Raw genomic sequence first — 19,732 nt, forward strand, 5'->3', positions numbered from 1 at the left:
TACTCACGGGGTGAAGAGGTATGCTGTTTGACCATTCTCTCAGGGCACCTTGTGCCAACAGCAGACTCCACTCACTCAAGCCACCAACTCCAATGTCCCGGACGGTTGTCGTCAATGCCAGACACCAGCAGGCCCACACCTAACCTAGGTCAGGCCCGGTAGCCACCTCTGCCTGTGCGCCGCTCATCCCGCTCCGCAGCAGCAAACAGGAGTAAATTTCAGGGCAACCATCTCCTTTTTTGTTGTTTCTACCACCACTGACACATGTCTTCCACTTCTCCTGCCTCTCACACTGAATTGCTGCAGGGTGCTCCCTCCATCTTAGCTGCAGAGGGCCCACTCACCATGAAACTTTGACCTCACAGGGACTTGGCCTCTGACCCTCTACACTGGCCCCTGCGGTCGGTCCTCCACATCTTCAAACTCCTCACAGGCCCCCAGCATTAGGAGCCAAATGCCCAAGTCAGTGATTAGGTGAGTGGCTGCCAAGGAGCTCAGCCCCGCAATGTCCTTCTCCATCGCCTTGCACCTCTGCCCCTTCCTTGGTCAAACAATTAGTCAAAAGCACTACCCAACAGCAAGCCCATATGCATTTGAATGGTTCTTGGTAAATATACAAAAAACATTAATTGAAATTTAGAGTTCTTACTTGCCTCTTTCAGGTAAACTAATAGTCTGGATACTCATGCTTTTCTTCACCAATAGATGGAAAACTCGCAAGGATGTCCACACCCCCAAGTTGTGGATATACCGCAAGGAGAAATCCAGGTAAAAAAATTAACTAACTAAAAGAAATAAAAAACGAAATAAAAACCTTAATGTTCTCTGATGTTTCCTTTATTTGCCTATGATTCTTGACTGTTGTGTTGTCATCTCTTCGCCCTATCCGAAATGTAAGAAATTGGAATTACTGGTTGAGGGGGGGTGAAAACCCTACTCAAGCAGCAACCCCACTCCTTGTCAGGGTGCAGACACAGCAAATCCCAAATTAAACAGTGTAAAGTATTTGTGCAACACTTCAAAACAGTAACAAAGTGAAACACACCACAAAAGGGATCCCACTCCAGATCAGAAGAATAGATTAAAGTTTATTAAATAAAACAAGACTAAAATGAGAAAAATCCAATCAGTAGAACTGGAGATAAGCAGGTTTAAAGGTTTTAGTGAAAATAGCACCAAAAAGCACAAAGCGCCAACTGTGGATATATGGTTGTGACTGTCTGGGACAAAGTCACAAGTTCAGGCAGACCGCAATAAAGTGCAGGCCTGCTACAGGACCCAGTTAGCCCAGCTGGACAAGACTACCTTAAATCTTGGTTGCCGAGCATTGCGAGATCCTGTGTTAAGCATGCATCTTGCAGGCAAGGTCTGAGTTGAAGGTGCGTCACACTGCGTTGGTTACGGGGGGCTGGAAGTCTGTGAGTCTGTTATCATCGAGGAGGCTGCCAACAAGGGAAGCTTGCGATGAGAAGTCCTGCATTGAGGATGCATCATGCACCAGCAGGTTCTGAAAAAACTGCGGGGCTTGCGATGTAAAGTCCTGTGCGTTGTTGTTGCGACTGCTGCTGTCGAGTGTTTTGCGATGTGGAGGCCTGGGTTGGGGATGCATTGCGCAGCAGCAGTACTGATGAGCCTGCAGGCTGCGTCGATCCTGCTCTGTGTTACGCCGCTCAGCAGAGGAGATGCTTCAGTTGTGCTGGATACACAGATGGGCTAACAGAGCACCTTCAGGCCCACTTCATAGGATCCAGGACTATAGTGGGACCACTTAGCAGGGTAGAACTCACAGTTAACAGAGGTTAGCCCTTGAAGGCACTCTGATGGTCCTTGGTACAGGTTACAAGTCCAGTCCTTCTCACCAAGACAAGAGGGCAGCAAGTCAGGACAGCAGGCAGCAGTCCAGCATAGTGGCAATCCTTTCAGAAGCACATCAGTCCTTCTTCCTGGCAGTCTGCTATACACCAGAAGTGTACTGAAGAGTTGGTGTCTGAGGTGTAATACTTATAGATGGTGCCATCTTTAAAGTGGTAGAAGCTTCCAGAGGTTTCCTTTTGAGGTGTACAGGTTTCCTGCCTCCCTTGCTTTGGCTCCAGACTAAGTACAGAGGGTATGCAATCCTTTGTGTGAAGGCAGGGTACAGCCCATTCAGGTGTAAGTGGGGCTGTGCCTAACTCCACCCTCCCATCCTGCCAGTGATGGCCCTTCCAGGCACACCTAAGCTCTATATTGTGTGCGGCTGTGTAGGAGGAATACACAAAGACCAACTGTCAACTACACTCAGTCATGTGAATGAGAGACAGGCTGCAGAACCTAAATGGGTTTTGCAGGAAAATGGCAACTTTCTAAAAGTGGCATTTTCAAAATCGTAATTCAAAATCCAACTTTACCATAAAAGAAGATTTTCCAGTACAATTCCAAAGACACCAAGTATGAACTGGTTATCTGTTGCCATTTGGAAGTTATCCTTATTAATTGTAATAAGGTAACCCTAATGTTATCCTATAGGAGAGAAAGGCCTTGCAGTGGTGAAGAATGAAGTTAAGAGGTTTTCAGTATCAGATCATGTAAAACATAAATTTATATGGCCTACTTTATAAATATGTTACACCCTGCCCTGCGAGCTGTTTGGGGCCTACCCTTGGGGTGAACCCTGTGTATTAAAAAGGAAGGTTTTGGCCTGGCAAAAGCCAGGTCGAAGTGTCAGTTTAAAATTGCACACAAAGGCTGCAATGACAGGCCTGAGACATGTTTAAAGGGCTACGTAAGTGGGAACCACAATTAGTATTGCAGGCCCACTAGTAGCATTTAATTTACAGGCCCTGGGCACACGTAGTGCCAGTTTACTAGGATTTGCTAGTAAATTAAATATGCCAAATAGAGACAAGTCAATGTTACAATCTTTTAAGGACTGAGCACACACACTTTACCACTGGTTAGCAGTGGTAAAATGCACAGAGTAGGCTAAGGCCAACAAAAATGAGAATTGAAAAATATGGAGAAGTCAAAAAGTCAGGGGGACGACCTACCTAAAGCTGACAGGTCCAACATGAAATATTTGTCTTTTCCCTTTCTGCTGACAATTCAAAAATTAGTTAAAAGTTTCTCGTGCTTTTTGCCAGTTTTCCAAAATTTCAACAGTTCAAAATGTATTCCATAAACTAGTCTTATCTTTAGGGGGTGGGAAAAATGCTTATTTCAGTCCAGTTCCACTTTAACTCTTATTCTCTTGCTTTTATTTGTATTCTCCTTTGTTCTGGGTAAGGTTTGTATGGCTCTTGAAACAGATAGGGGACTTCTGTGGTTAAGTGAGGTTTTATAATCCTCCAGTTTTCCCAACATTTTCTGTTCTTGCCTTTTTTCTGTAACACCTTTTCTTGTCACCATCCTGGCTCAGTCACCGCCCTCCTTAACTGTGGCATAGCCTACTGGCTTCACTAGCGCGTTGGCGACGACTGTGAAGTCTGTCTTTTCTTTCCTTGGTCCATCTTTCCCTTTTCTTCAAGCTGGTCTGCTTTCTGTTCCTTTCCCTCTCTGACCCAGTCATCTTTCTTTTCTTACACACTTTTGTGGGACTGCAGAGGAGAAAGAAGAGTTGTGGTGTAGGATCCCCTCTTCGGGTAGTTTATCCCTTCTACACTGTCTCATCTTCCCATCACTTGACACTTCACAAGTGTCTATGACCATGCTGCCTTCCAAAAGAAACGTGCTAAGAGCCCTCTTTTCAAAAGCACTCCACTAAATTCTACACAACCTAGGCCTTACTAACTACTCGCCCTGTGGCAAAAGAAATCAGGCACCCAGCCCACTCTAATCAAACACACAGACAATATTACCTCTGCATAGTTGAGAAAGTGTTTTCACCTGTTTGGCCAAAAACCTCTAGGATCTGGAAAACTACTATCAGTTGAAAATAGCATTGACTATAATTACCCTTCCGTTTTGTTACCTGTCATTATTTTTAGATCAGTTGCGTGCATTTTCAAGACTCATACGCCCTGTCCTTAACCGCTTTCATATTCTTAATTGCATACAAAGAGAGTAGTTGTGTTCTTTCGTCCAAAGAATGGGCCATTGGTTAGTATTTTACAATCTGAGCATAAACATAGCTCAAATCATGATATAAATGTAAAGAGGGATGTGTAGAAGATTATGAACAAAACTAACAAGACTCCACGTCCATGCATGATTATCTGCACCAGGCCAGGTTTTTACTTTGCATTCTGGGACTTATAGTCCTGGTTGTATAATGGGAGGAACAAGACTACAGGTCCCAGAGTGCAGAGACCTAGGATTCTTGGCAGGGCTGGTTTGATTGCCCTCCACTCATTTCGCCACATTGAAATTTGTGACCACCCACAATCGTAAAACATAGTTTGGGTGTCTCTTGGCAATTTCAGACTAGTGTTAGTCTCACTAACTTCGAGGATACGCGTGTAATTTTCTTCATCTGTGCCCTGCAGCACACGTGATACTCTTTGATTAGATGTCCACGGCTCAAGGCCACAGGCAGTGGGGAACCAGACTGTGGAGCAACCGGCCTGACCTGTGCGGCAGTCTGTTGATGACGCATGGGCTTAGGTGAAGTTGGTGGCCACAGTGTCAGCGGGGTGCATGGGCATACTGCAGGCTGGAGCTCTGTCCCTGGAGTCCCTCTCTGGCCTCTCACAGTAAGGATGTGGGAAAGTAAGGCATTCTGGCAGCATGAGTGGGTGCTGGATTTTGGGGTGAGAGCAGAGTTATTTTGTGGTCATAGTGGAAGGGTGTTTTGAATCCCTTCAAACTCATGTTTTGGAAATGTTGACGTAAGCTCAGGAAGAATCAACTTGCGTGCAAGTCTGAGAAATGCATGATACAAGATGTTGAATTCCAGGGTTATGTTTTATCCCCTAAAGGACTAGCTGTGTTTGATTGGCTGTCAGCAACCTCTGTCAATGGGACACAGTGTTTTCTTGGCTTTGCCAAATTCTATCACCAATATGTCAAGCACTTCTCAGCTTTCATCAGCAATATGTATAGGGTCTTAAAAACAGAGCTGCTAAAACATGTTTTTGGGTGGAATTCAGAAGAGGAAGCCTTCGAAAGACTACAAGCAGCTTTCCCTTGCACTCCAGTTTTATCCTGTCCTGATCCAACTAAAAATCATTGTGGAAACAGATGTTTCAGAGGTTGCTTTGGGGGAGGTTCTGTTACAGAGTCACAGTGAAGATCAGAAGGAACATCCCTTATTTTATTACTCCAGAACTTTAACTCCAGCTGAAAGGAATTATTCAGTCATCAAATAGGACGTTTTGGCCATGAAACAAACTTGTACTGAGTGGGGAAACCTTTTGTTGGGAGCATGGTACTCTTTCAAAATCCGAACTAGTCACCAAAACCTGCAGGTTTTTCAGGTAACTCAATATTGACAAGCCAGATAGACTTAGGTCTTTACACAGCGTAATTTTATAATTACTTACGTTCCAGGATCTCAGGACAGAGTAGTAGATGCTCTTTCCTGTCGCAATCTAGGAGACAAGATACCAGCATCTCAGAAAAATATTCCACACCAAAGAGTCATATGAGTCATTGTTAGAAATGGTGTTTTTGGTTGGCAGTCAGGTTACCCCCTGTCCAAGCAAGGACCCTCATTCTAGTCAGGGTAAGTCATACACAATCCAAATTATCCTGTGCCCACCCTCTGGTAACTTGGCACTGAGCAGTCAGGCTTAACTTAGAAGGCAATGTGTAAAGTATTTGTGCAATAAATCTTGCAATAACACAGTAGTGCACCACAAAAAATACACCACGCAGTGTTTAGAAAAATATATAATATTTATCTGGTAAGATGCAGATCAAAATGATTAAGATGCAGTATATGTTGAAATATCACTGTAAAAATGATATAAAGTGTCTTTAGTCTCTTAAAAAGCAACAAATGTCTCTTGCAAGCACAAAGTACCTGGTTTGCATTCAAAATCTCCGCAAGGAACCGCAGAGGAGGAGAGGCGTGTAAAACAGGGAGGTGTGCTTTGATTTCTCGGGCCACACACAGCGATGCGTAGTTGTTTTTTCACGCAGGGAAGGCTTTGTGTCGATTTCCGGCAGCTCGGACTTGGGTCCTCTTTGGGTTGCGGGGTTTTCGGACGCCCCGGGGACGATGAATTGAAATCCGCCGCTGGCAGGACAAAGTCACAGGGGCTGCGTCGATCCGGTGGGCGTTGCATGGAAAATTCTACTGCACGGCAGGCGCTGCATCGTTCCGGCTCGGCTGTGCATCGATCCAGTGGGCCGTGCATCGAATTTCTGGTCGCTACGCTGGTGCTGCGTCGATCTTCTCTTTGCAAAGTCAGGCTGTGTTGTTTCGGTTCGGCGTGCAGTGATTTTCTCACTACGGGGCAGGCTGTGCATCGTTTCTGTCAGGCGGTGCGTCGCTTTTTGCCGCACCGGGATTTCTTCTTGCAGGAATTAAGTCTTTTTGTTCCTGACACTTCAGGGAACAAGAGGCAAGCTCTATCCAAGCCATTGGAGTGCACTTCTCAGCACAACCAGAGAGCAGCAAGGCAGCAGGGCTATGGCAAGGCAGCAGTCCTTCTCAGAAAGCAGTCAGGTGAGTCCTTTGGGCAGCCAGGCAGTTCTTCTTGGCAGGATGCAAGTTCTGGTTCAGGTTCTCTTCTCCAGGAAGTGTCTTGTCAGGTAGAGTGTCTTCCTCAGAAGTGTCAGTTGTTAGGGTCAGAGACCCTGCTTAAATACCCAAATGTGTATTTGAAGTGGGGGAGACTTCAAAGGGTGGCTTAGAAGTGCACAAGGTTCCCTTTCAGTTCAATCCTGTCTGCCAGGGTCCCAGTAGGGGATGTGGCAGTCCTTTGTGTGAGGGCAGGCTAGTGTGCTTTGACATGTAAGTGTCAGGCCCTCCATCTTCCCAGCCCAGGAAGACCCATTCAAAATGCAGATGTATGCAAGTGAGGCGGAGTATCCTGTGTTAGGGGTGTGTCTGAGTGAATGCACAAGGGAGCTGTCAATTAAACCCAGCCAGACTGGATTGGAATGCACAGAAGGATTTAAGTGCAGAGAAATGTTCACTTTCTAAAAGTAGCATTTCTAAAATAGTAATATAAAATCCAACTTCAGCATTAAGCAGGATTTTGTATCACCATTCTGGCCATACTAAATATGACCTGGCTACCCCTTTCAGATCAGGATCTACCACTCAAACAGTATATGAGGGTAGCCCTAATGCTATCCTATGAAAGGAGCAGTCCTCACAGCAGTGTAAAAACGAATTTAGGAGTATTACACTACCAGGACATAGAATACACATGTTCATGTTCTGCCTTTTACCTACATAGCACCCTGCCCTATGGGCTACCTAGGGCATACCTTAGGGGTGACTTATATGTAGAAGAAGGGGAGTTTAAGGCTTGGCAAGTACTTTTAAATGCCAAGTCGAAGTGGCAGTGAAACTGTACACACAGGCACTGCAGAGGCAGGCCTGAGACATGGTTAGTGAGGTACGTATGTGGGAGGCACAACCAGTGCTGTAGTCCACTAGTAACATTTAATTTACAGGCCCTGGGCACATGTAGTGCACTTGTCTAGGGACTTACAAGTAAATTAAATAAGCCAATTGGGTATGAGCTAATGCACCATGTTTTAAGGAGAGAGCATATGCACTTTAGCACTGATTAGCAGTGGTAAAGTGCGCAGAGTCCTAAAGCCAGCAAAAACGAGGTCAGAAAAAGAGAAGGAGGAAGGCAAAAAGTTTGGGGGCGACCCTGCAGAACGGCCATTTCCAACAGTCATGTAGTAGTCGAATCTTTCTTTTTAAAGAAAGGATTCATCAGGCCCACTAACAAATTCCCATGGAACGGATGGAAATGGAAAGAAAGTATAAACTAAACGTACTATTTCCGATCAACACTATTCGTTCCATCAAGTGCTCTTCAGAAGGAGGTTCTACTAACCTGTCCTTATTTCCCCAGTGCTAGACACAGAGAAAAATAAATATTTTGTAATTAATTTCCTGAAAGCAGTGTTTACAATGCGTTTTTAATGCTACCTGTGGTAACTGGTCAAACGTGTTGCCATACAAGAGTTTGCCTATCACAATAGTCTACAGAGTGCAACCAAGGATCTAAAAAGCTTTAAATAAATAAGGTATCTCCCTTCTTCTGTATTAAAAGATCTAATTCTCTAATTCTTCCAGAGATTTTTCCTACTTCAGGTCACGTAGGTTCTCATTAGCAAGAACAATCAGAGGCAGAGTATAGTTCAATAAGGTTTTATTGAAGTAACTGCATCTTAGATAATAAAGCATGTATTGCAATCACTAGGACTATGAAGCATGACAGGGTTAAAATTGTGACAAGGAGAGTGAAACATAAAAATAATGGTACCATATTGTCACTAAGATCGTTAAGAATAGTTCCTACCTAGGATATGTTAGAGCACAGCATGCGAAGCTCTAATTCTGCCCTTCAGGTTCCCCTGGGAAGACATCATCCCTCATACCTGAGCAACAGGGCAGTAGTCTACACAAGCAGCTGCAGCAAAGCACTCAGCAATCAGCATACAGTCGTGGTCATCTGGCTGGAATCTCCCTCTAACGTACATGGTTCAAAGTAGTATTTTTATAATAAAACAGCCGATGTTCCAAGAAAGGATCCCCACGTAAGAGTGTGTATGTTTGTGTGAACATTGGAGACAAAGCGTACCACTTTTGCCGGCAACCTATCTTACTGCAGCCTTGAGAGAAGCACAGAGTGAAAGAAATGTCTTGTTTAAAAACGCAGTGCTGGCCTAGGCGAAGAACAGCTAGACAGAGAAAAATAAAACAAGACCGCAAATGTGGCTATTGTTAAAATAATACAACGAAGCTCGAATAAAACATATCTAGGTTAAAGTGCACAGCAACAGGCCTAGTATTGCTAAAATAACGTGTATAAAACTATAGCTAAAATGGCTACACAACAAACTCCTGTTACAGCTGTTATCGATTTTCTAGAAGCGTTAAGAAAGCGAGAGATAAGGTTAGGATTTGTCTCCTGTCAGTCCAAAGTAAGATGAAGGAAACTCTGGACATAGATAGGCTTGTAGGGTGTAATTATTACGTAGGGGACACCATCTGGCTATCAATCCCTTTCCTACCTACTAAGCATGGATATTCTAATCTCAGCCCTTGTGTTTTTTAACCCTTTCTTAATTTTATGTAAGATCTGCTGTCTGCCTAAGGTTGCCCACATCTAGGACGTCCATCCAGTTTTTCAGGTTTCTCTGTTCAACCTCTGTATTCCTGGCTAATTATGTAAAACACATTTTTTTAATCTCCTAGTGAGTGGACAGTCAGAATATGAGGTTTCAGCCATTGTTGATGTTTCAGCCATTGGTGATTCACAAGTATCTTGTGGCAGGTTTCAGTTTTTGGTCAGATCCAAGGGTTACCCAATTAGTGATCAACCATGGAAAGCTGCCTTGACTGTCCATGCTCCAACACTGGTACACAGTTTTTTTTTAGAACCATCCCATTAAGCCCTGGGCTGCGGGGAGGGAGTATACTGCTACAAGCTCCATGGTTCCAGCCACAGGAAGTGGGGAACTGGACTGTGTTGTCATTGGGGCTTACCTACGCAGTGGTTGGAGCAGCGGCTCATGGATGCAGGTGCAATTGGCGGCTGCCGTCTCAGCACGGGATACGTGTGCTGCTGCCCAGTGCTGTCTTCATTGAGTTACTCTCTAACCTCTCACATGAAGGAGGTAGCAGTGCAAGTTATTCTGAAAGCTTAACAGGGTGCTCCGTGCAAGGTGCTGTGTTTGGGGGGGCAAAGTTACTTGGTGACTGTATAGAAAGGATGTCAACATTTTGCTGACTTGTCAGGCTTAGCTATTCCAGTTCCCGATCATTACCCGCTTCCTTTAATACTTCCTATAAAAGTACATTTTCAGCTTTAGATAGTGTGTTGCAAATGCCTCCATCATTCCTTTTCCAATGTGTTCTCTGCTCCTTCTTCTCCTTACCTGTTACTATACCCTCACCTATTCTTCTTCCTATCTCATGCTTTTTTGATTATCTTGGGTATTTTTTCGACCAGTATTTTCTGTCTGCAGGTTCTGATTTGTTCAAGCCTGTGGTCTCCAGCCTTGTAGCTGTCCCTTGTCTCCTTCAGGCTCTACCAGGAGTTGTGTGAGGAGCTTTTTCCTCCTTAATGGCAATTTCTAATGGGGCCACTCTTCAGACAGTATTGATATATCCCGTCTGGAATTATGGCCTCTGGAAGGTGTCATCCGTAACTTCTGGCCCAGTGGCCAGATCCTCCTGATTTAAGAAACAAACTTGTCACTTCTCATGGGGTAGACCAGAGAGACCCCACACACCCTGTAACAGATGCTAAACCTGTTAAGCTAATCTTACCAGCTCTGGCAAGAGCACAGGCTGTGAATTCCCATTCAACATGCAGCTGTGTGGTATCTTAATCTTTAAGATAGATCAGTGTGATATAGAATGTGATGATGCCAGTAGGAACGGTAACCTCTCTAGTGCTGAGGACATCTCATTGATATCATTTGCATGGGTCAGAATTCTGTAGCTATTCACATCTTTAGGCACAGACCCACAAGTGGGGTGCTGTTTCTATCAGAAAAAGTGTGAGAATGCTAGGTGGCAGGAACTTTGAGGACCCCCACAGATTCCAGGTCTTTCCTTAAAGAGATGCAAGAAAAGTGTGTGATTTTATCCAAGGTTTGGGGGTTGTGGGCAAGAAGAATAGTGGAATACATTACGTCATATCATCTTGGACTCACCTGGATGTCTAGATTTCAGAAATGTGTGGGTTTCTTAGGTTTCCCTAGGTGGCGGACGATCTCGGATCCAAATTCCAGATCTACCCACATCACCACAAAGGGTAATTTTTCCTGCCAGAAACTTGGGGGCATATTTAAGATCCCCTAGCACTATTCCAACACCACATTTGCATCATTTTTTGTTATTTACGCTAATGTGTTAGAAGGCCCAAAACACTGCACCATATTTACAAAGTGGAGCAATGCATGCATTGCGCCACTTTGTAACCATGTGCCTGATATAATGTATCGAAAGGGGGCGTTCCCCAGATGGGGGGAGGGGCTAAAATGAAGCAGGGAAATCTAAGAAATTTCCTTGCACCATTGATTTCGGCACTTTTAATGCCTCCTCAGAACAGGCGTTAAAAGGAGGCTTCCTTTGGGTACAATGGGCCTCTGGGTGCTTTGCAGGATTAGCGTCTGAATTTTTTATGCTAATCCTGCAAAGCGGCAGACTAGCGTAAAAAATTCTGATGCTAGTCCACTAACTACCGCTATGGTGCACCATATTTTAAATACCATGCACACATGGTGGCGTTAGGGGGGCGCTAAGGGGTGCAAAAAAAGTGGCACTGCACTGTGTGCAGCGCCATTTTTCTTAAATATGTCCCTTGATTTTCCTGTGTCATGTTTTAGGGCCTTCCATGCCACAGGCAGTAAGCTGAGTCACCTAAGTGGGTACTGTTTATATCAGCAAAAGTTTGTGAATGTTTGATGGTAGGCGTTTTGTGAATCCGCAACAGAAAGGTGAGGAAAAAGCATGAGCTTAACCAAATTTTGAGGGTAAGAAAATGCAGTGGGATCTACACAAGTCATTACCCTGGATCTACATTTCAGAAATGTCTGGGTTTGGTAGGTTTTCCTGTGACAGCCAAGTCTGGGCCCAAATTTCACAGCTACCGACATTGCCAAAAACTGTCTCTTTTCATGCCAGAAATGTGATGTTTCCATGTCAATTTTGGAGTCTCTTATATCGCAGGTGCTAGCCCCATCCACACAAGAGGGGTATCCTTACATATCAAAAAGTATGTCTGATTCTGGGTGGTAGGCATTTTGTGGATCCCTGCAAATTCAGAAATGTGAGGAAAATGTATGACTTTTGCCGTAGTTTGCGTTTTGCAGGGTATTGTGAGTATGAAAACATAGAGGGATCCACACAAATCACACCATCCTGTACTCCTCAGAGTGTCTAGTTTTCAGAAATGTCTAAATTTTGTAGGTTTCCCTGGTTGACTTCAGAGTCTGGGCCCAAGCAGCGCACATACACACATGGCTAAAAAAGAGGTGTTTTTCTTATCAGGTATTTGATACCTCTATGTTGCGTTTTGGGGCCTTTCTTGTCACAGGCGCTTGGTACAGTCACACAAGTGGGGTACGTTTGTTAACGGGAGAAGTTTGGTAACACACAATTGTAGAGCATTTGTTATTACCAACTTGATTTATCTCAATTGTTGGCTTCCAAATCCAAGCCTGTGCGGAAGAGAACACATGTTGCAAAATGTATATATATATATATATATATATACACATGTATGTATAACAAAGGTTAGAGGGATGGTATAGTTAGGTGGATGTTTTACCCATACATACCTATAACTCGTGGCCTAAAGTTATTTAATGCCACAAGTTACAAATTCTTCAGATAAGTATAACTATAACTGCTGAATATCTATGGTTTTATAGGTTTTGTTTGGGTAAAATATCCACCTAACTATAATCTCCCTGTAACCTTTGTTTTTTTCAGTTCTTTTGTATGTGTTTTTTTAACCATAAAGTAATATCAATTATTGCACATTAACCACTGCCATGCACAGCCTTCTGCCCTGTGCAGCTTTGGTTGTATTAACTTGAGGTCATTAGATATTACTCTACGTTAAAAAAAAACATACAAATGTTGTGTGAGTGAGTGTTTTTTTGTTCCATTGTCTTTTTTGGATCCATTGATTCTTAGCAAGTTTACATTGGGGCTTCATTGAGTACCGCAGTGGATCTGTGGATCCTCCCCCAAAAAATATTTGGGCAAATTGTGCCCATAAGGGGTCCCTCAGGGTCCCCTCCATCTCTCCTATGGGATCAGGATACCTATATCCTGACCCCTCATGTCAGTTTTTTAATTGTGCCCCCCCCTCCCCCCAGCCCAATGGAAGAAAGAAAACGGCAGCTAGAACTTTCCTCTCAGGTTGCGGCCAGCCAATCACACCAACTAACAAAAGGGGCTCTTTCTGGACCAAGAGCTAGCTTTCTGCCAAATTTGGTGTATTTCAGTCTAGCAGTTCGGGCTGTAATGTATAAAATCTCTATGGAAAATTGCATGGGGGAAATACGTTTTAATACCCCCCTTTTTCTCGACCCACAGTTGACAAATCACTCCAAAACTTTCCACGTAGCTGCTAAAGTGACTGGTGTACTAGTTTTGAACATTTAATGAAGATTCATCAAACAGCACCAAAATTATAGGCAAAACAAAAACTGCTTTTCCTATGTAAACTATGGGCCTCATTTACTTGGAAATGATGCAGCGTGGTGCTGCAAGCCAGCTTGCTGCACCACAGTGCATCATTTTGAAAGTTCAGGGGTGCGTCGTATTTACAGAAATATGTTGCATCCCAGTACTTTCCTCTGTGTTGGCGCACAACCTGCAGCCTAGCAACGCAGGCACCCTTATGCCATGGTGCAAGGGTGCCTGCGTTGCAGGGGTGATTGTTTATGAGCAGGAAGAGACACCTTCCTGCACATAAACAATCATTAATGATGTTTTTCTCTTTCTATGTGTGCTGCAGAGTGCAGCACACATAGAAAGAGGAAAAAAACGAGGAGGAATAATGTTATTTCTCCCTGTTGTGCCACTTAAATGCCACCGTTGAGGTGGCATAGGAATCTGATGCATACCCAGCCATGTAAATGTGGGAACACATAAGATTCTGTCAGGTTCAACGGGTGTTGCATGGGAACACCCATGGAACGCCCCTTTCACGCAGATTTAAGTGTGAAAGAGGGCCATATTTATAAGGGCATGAAAAGCCGCAAAAGGTGGCTTTGTGTGGTCTTGATAATATGGGCCTACACACTGCGCCAACAAAGTGTTAAAAAAAACAAGCATTTTCAATGCAACGGGTCTCGCATTTGTTCGAGTTAGAGCTATTAGGGTTGTAAAGCAAAAAAAACGCAGCACGATCGTGCTATGTAAAACGCAGCGTGATTGGGCGGTGTGGAAAATAAACAGATAACGTAGTCCGGACCCCAGGCTCAAAACATCGCGCCTCATATGTTTTTGGTACTTTACCGGTGCTGCGTAGGTGGGCTAAACACCGGAAAAGGCATGACGTGTGCATGCCTTTCACAAATGAAAGCAAGCGGATTTTAAAAGGCAAGCCCACGAACCAATGTAAGTGACTGAAGTGGCATGGGCGTGGTTTAAAGCCCAAAGAGAGATTACAGAATGGACGCAGCGCTTTGTGTTCGCCCATAAAAATGGCGCTCCAGTGGTGCAGTGTGCCACTAGGGCCTTGTAAATGAGGCCCCAGATCCTAACTATAACTACCTACTGGCTACATATATATATTGCTGCATGTTCAGTGCACAATGAAACATCTTTACATGCTGCTGTTCAGTGGTTGGCTCGTGGTAGTCACCTTTTTTAGACAACCATCAAACACTAAATGACCCTGTGACAGTCTCACAGACGTAACGATGTATTATTTTGTGAATCAGCAATTGGGCAGAAAATTAAACTTGAAAAAATTGTCAGCAATTGCTATTTTTTTCTTAGTTATTTTCATTGCTGTTCATTTCAACAATTAGTTTCATTTAGAAATCCATGAGCAGTGAACACAAATGATTCCTTACTGATTACAGAAGTTTTGTCTAGTTTTCAGAAATGTATAGCTTTCCAGGTTTCATACCTCTTTCCACCACAAACTACAAGTAGGCTGGAACCACAAATAAGAAAAATAGACTACCAGGTACAAAAATGCAAAAACTGTTTAAAATGGTTTTCTTTTACAACTCTCCTTGTTCTTCTCTGTTGGGAAGTTGTTGTTTTTTGTTTTAGCACAGCTAACCCTTTGTTGATGCAATATTCAAGAAAAAACCTACACTTTCTTAGACAATGCATTTCCTAGTTTTTCAACAAAAACACAATTTTGCTATATTTTGGCTGCTGTCTGGGTTCCCGCAAGCTGAGTGCACAAACCCTAGGTTCCTTAAAATTCCCCAAAATGAGGGGGAAAAAACAACACAATTTTGAACTGGATACCTTTCGTGGAAATACGTTATAAAGGATCAAACGTAGAGTGCCCCAAACATCAAAAAAATGGGCCCAGTACTGGGCTGTGAAAAGCCTTCACAGCAAAGGGACTTCAATGATGGATCAGAGAATGATGCTGTGGGCAACGTCTTCAAAGGATTGAAAGGATGGCTAAGACAAAAGCGCACAGTAGTGCATTGGGCGTCTGTGAAAGATTACATTTCTGATTTGCATGGTTCCACCTCGAGGTCTCCTGTGCATGTGTATGCATTTCACACGCTTGGCTTTGACAGAGCCTGCTTCTGTGAACGGTCTTTGAACGTTCTTAACTGAACACCCTTGGAGACCGCTGGTATTACATGCCATGTGAGGCGTGAACTTCCCAAGGGATGTGCATGCCCCAGAGCGCCAATGGCAGCCTCCACCAGACTGTACTAATACTGCTGTGTCCTACAACAGTGGTTCCCAACCTGTGGTCAACGAAGTATCCTCCGGGGGTCCGCAACTGCTTAAAAAATTTGATAATATTAACAGATTAGGTCCCCACCTTTCAGTAATGACTCATTGGGGGGTGGGGGGTGGATCCACAGATTCCAATAATGATTCAGTGGCGGTCCCTGGATTTCAGTAATGATAAAGTGGAGGTCCACAGAAGTCAAACGGTTGGGAACCACTGTCCTACAGTATTAAAAGTGCTTTCAGTGAACATTGTAATTTATGCCTAATGCATGATAGAAAACCAACTGAGAATGTGTTCAGAACACCCAAACATATATTGTAACTGACCATATAGTCAAGCACAAAGGTTTAATACAGATTTAATTTACAAGACAGCATGTTTCCCATTACCGGGGACAGAAGTGTTTTTGGACACTTTCTTTCTTTGTATCAGCCTGGACATTGAGCACTTTGTTGAAAAACTTAAAAACCCATCACACTTTGCAGGGCTTACAGTGATATATCGAGGTACAGCAGGTGCCTGAGGCATAAGGGACCCAGTGCTACAGGACCTGGGGATGGTCACTGACACTCTGGCAGGAGATACACAGAGAGACATTGGACCATATTTAAGAAAAAGTGACGCATCAGCTATGATGCGCCACTTTTCTTGCACTCCCCTACTGGCGCCTAACGATACTATGGTTGCGCCGTATTTATAATACGGCACACTATGTCGGTCATTAGCACAATAGCGTCAACATTTTTGTTGCACTTTGCTACACTAGCATCAAAAAGTTTGACTCTAGTGAAGCAAAGTGCAAGGAGGCCCATAGGTTACTATGGAAGTGTCATTTTAACACCTGCTTCGAACAGGTGTTAAAGATGACGCAAAAAATTGAACCTTTTATATTTCACTGCACCATTTTGCAGGCCTCCTAGTGCCGGAACACCCCCATGCATACATTATGCCTCGCGAAGGCATAAAGTGGCACAATGGGTTACGAAATGGCCCAATACATGCATTGCGCCACTTCGTAAATATGACGCAGCAGAAAAGCCAATTTAGCGCTGCCTCTGCGTCACATAAATTACGCTATGGCAGCACTAAGGTGGCGCTAGGGGCTTTTAAATATGCCCCATTGTTTCTAACATCATTTTCCTCTGTTCTTCTGCAGTCGGGCTCTCTAGTCAGTCCCTGTATGTGTGAGTGAAAAAAGATTAACGAGGCATAGAGAGTGGAACTAGCAGGTTGTGCGCCTCGCACACTGGCAGTGCACATGGGCTAATAGGAGTCACCCCACCTTGGAGAACCAAATGTCTGTCCTGTCACCTTCCCCTGAGAGGCTTTAGGCACTAGTGAAGGGTTACCATCCAGTCTTCCACTCAGCTGAGCAGAGCAGAGGCTTCCACTGGGTGTTTTCTGAGCTGTGAGATGGCACTTTCACTGGAGCTAAGGGGGCACCCTCAGGATGGTGAGCCGCAGGGGCTGCGGGGCCCTGTTCTACACCCCCAATAGATACTTACTGATGCACTAGATAACACAAACATTGGCAAAGTCAAATGGTCACACATTTGTAATGTGAGGGATGAGCTGTTGGCTTTGCTAGTGTTTGTCTGTTAAGTATTGTTGAAAAAGAAGTTTAAAAATAATCAAAATGCTGGAGAAAAAGCAAGCACATATCTTATAGGATCTCAAAACTGTGTTGATTCAATGTTTTCAATCTTTGTAAACTTTATGGTTTACTTTTCAACACTTTTCACTCAGGAAACGTTACTTTTCACAAGAGTCAGCCATTTGGTCTCTAAACATAGTCCAAGGAGCAGATACACGGGCCTCCAGGAGAAGTTTTACGTGAAGTACACCTTCAGCCTCAAACGACAACTGAATGTTTGCAACAGATGGCTGTTTACTGCAGTGCCATAACCCCTTTGTGCACCAAAGCTTGTGCTTTCATGCAATTTGTTGAATGACGGAGATGAAACATAAACCACCCTTAAATTCTGCTCTTCAGCTGTGATATGTTTTCTGGAATGATTGATTTAGAGGTTGGCGGGTGGGATACTCTGTCACAGATGTGACGGAGACACCGTCCACTGTCTTACAAGTGGATAATATTCTATTGCACTTGTAGTATGGCGGACGGGATATCCGTCACATTTGTGACAGAGTATCCCATCCACAAAACCCTAAATCAGGCCCTTATTCCATGTGCCAACATGAAACAGAGAACCTGGTGGCATGCAACCTCCCACATCCCACTGAGCATTAAATGTGTAAGGTGGGTATTCAGTAATAATCAGTCCAGTAATACTCACAGGAGTAATTAGTGGACCCCGAACCCTCTTTCTTCACGAATACACACACACAAGAATTCTCACTAGGACTGTATTCTTGTATTTCAATAAAATAAAATACCTATCCTAGTACACCACATATGGATAGTTGTTACTCTTAAAATAAACAGGAAGTGGCTACAATGTTTGTCAGTAAACAAAACATACTGCAACATTAGGGTTACTTTACATTGACATCCCTACCCCCCTCCCTTAGCTAACAAATTGTAGCCTACCTTAGGACATCAAGTAGGCTAAAGGGCCTCTTGAGTTTCATAGATGGTCTTGCTCCTGCAGGCCTTTGTTGAACAACCTAAGCAGTGTTCAGTAAGGAGACAGCTGTTGTTCCTGTCTCTGTGCCTCAGCGACTGTGTTGTTTGTTTCTGGGGAGGCAGATAAGCCTGGCAGAAGACCCGATGCAGCTTCTCCGTAGCTCTCAGCAAGGACGCGTGTTTACAGCTACTGCATGATCCTCAGCCTGGAGTCTCCAGATCAAAGATCTTCTCTAACAGTGCTTCAATGCAGCTTATACTCTGCCGTGAACATTATTCAATGTTTACAAATAAAGAATCAATTTAGAAGTCCTTCTGGCCTTTCACCTACGTTTGTTCCTACTGCTTAAAAAATAATAACTGAAAAAATATATATCAGTTGCTGTAAAACCATAGTGACTATTTAAAAATAATAACTAGAAAGGCAGTATATCAGGCTATCCTGGAACAAAATGTTAAACAAAATATTTGAGGATCTGAATTATCCCATTACACTGAAGAAGTATTTTACTGACATTGGCAATTGTGCCTTTATATATAAAATGTATAAATAAATGATTACATATAATACAAAAAGGGGGACATCTTAATTAAAAATGTAGAAAGATTATTTCAGCCATACCTCAATAAAAATATCCCTGTTGCTGTGCTCTTACTGATAAGCTGGATGGGGTAGGGAGTGACACAGTGCTGGGGGTGCAGGAGTGGCTATTAGAGGGGTAAAGCCGCATGCGAGACAGAGAGCTAGAAAATACATGCTCTCTCATGGAGTGGTGAACGATAAAGAAAAAAGTAGCTCCCTAAATGAGAACAGTGGAAAAGATACAAGTCAGCTAACCAAAAGTATCATAAAGAGACTATGCTTCATGGGAGGGATATACACAGAAAGGGGAAGACAAGCCATGAATAAGAAGCCAGCAAATGAGAGTGAAATCAAAGCCAAACAATGGTATGCAATAGGTGGGCTCTAGGCTGACTAGAAGTACATAATAGTCCCTTGCAACCAGACAGCTTGCGCTGTCTTGTAGGCTTGACTTAAAAATTACAATAGTTTTTCATAATATCATACAAGGTTTAAAAATGGAAGTCCGCTAGCGTCATAGTTGTACTCTGCACTCCAAAAATACTTCCAGCAGAATCGAGCCCAGTGTCTATAAAATCGATTGTTTTGTTGCTTTTTCTCAATGCACAACTATGCTTTTTTTCTAAGTTCAAAATATTTTATTGATTTTTTACAAAGTTAAGAGACAACACAAAAAGTTTACTATAATGGTATTTAACATGAAAATGCTAAAACTTTAAATACCATTCTTGAATTATACATATACTTATAATAATTATGAATCATATAGCTAGAAAAAAGTAATGGTGGAAAAAGGAACAAACAAGAGCTACCCTCCGTCACAGACTACAAGTTACATTAATAATAAATAATAAACGCAATTGATACATACATTACTTATGTATGTCAGTATATTCATTAACCGGACTCCATAACTTTAAAAAAATCTGATCATTTGTACATGTTCCCTTAATAGATAATTGAGCTCCACTTCTAGTGAACGTGATCCAAGACCACCATACATGAACCGATAAGCCTTCAGTGGATTACCAGTTAGTCATAATG

The sequence above is a fragment of the Pleurodeles waltl genome, chromosome 2_2 (genome assembly GCF_031143425.1).
Source record: "Pleurodeles waltl isolate 20211129_DDA chromosome 2_2, aPleWal1.hap1.20221129, whole genome shotgun sequence".
NCBI lineage: Eukaryota > Metazoa > Chordata > Amphibia > Caudata > Salamandridae > Pleurodeles > Pleurodeles waltl.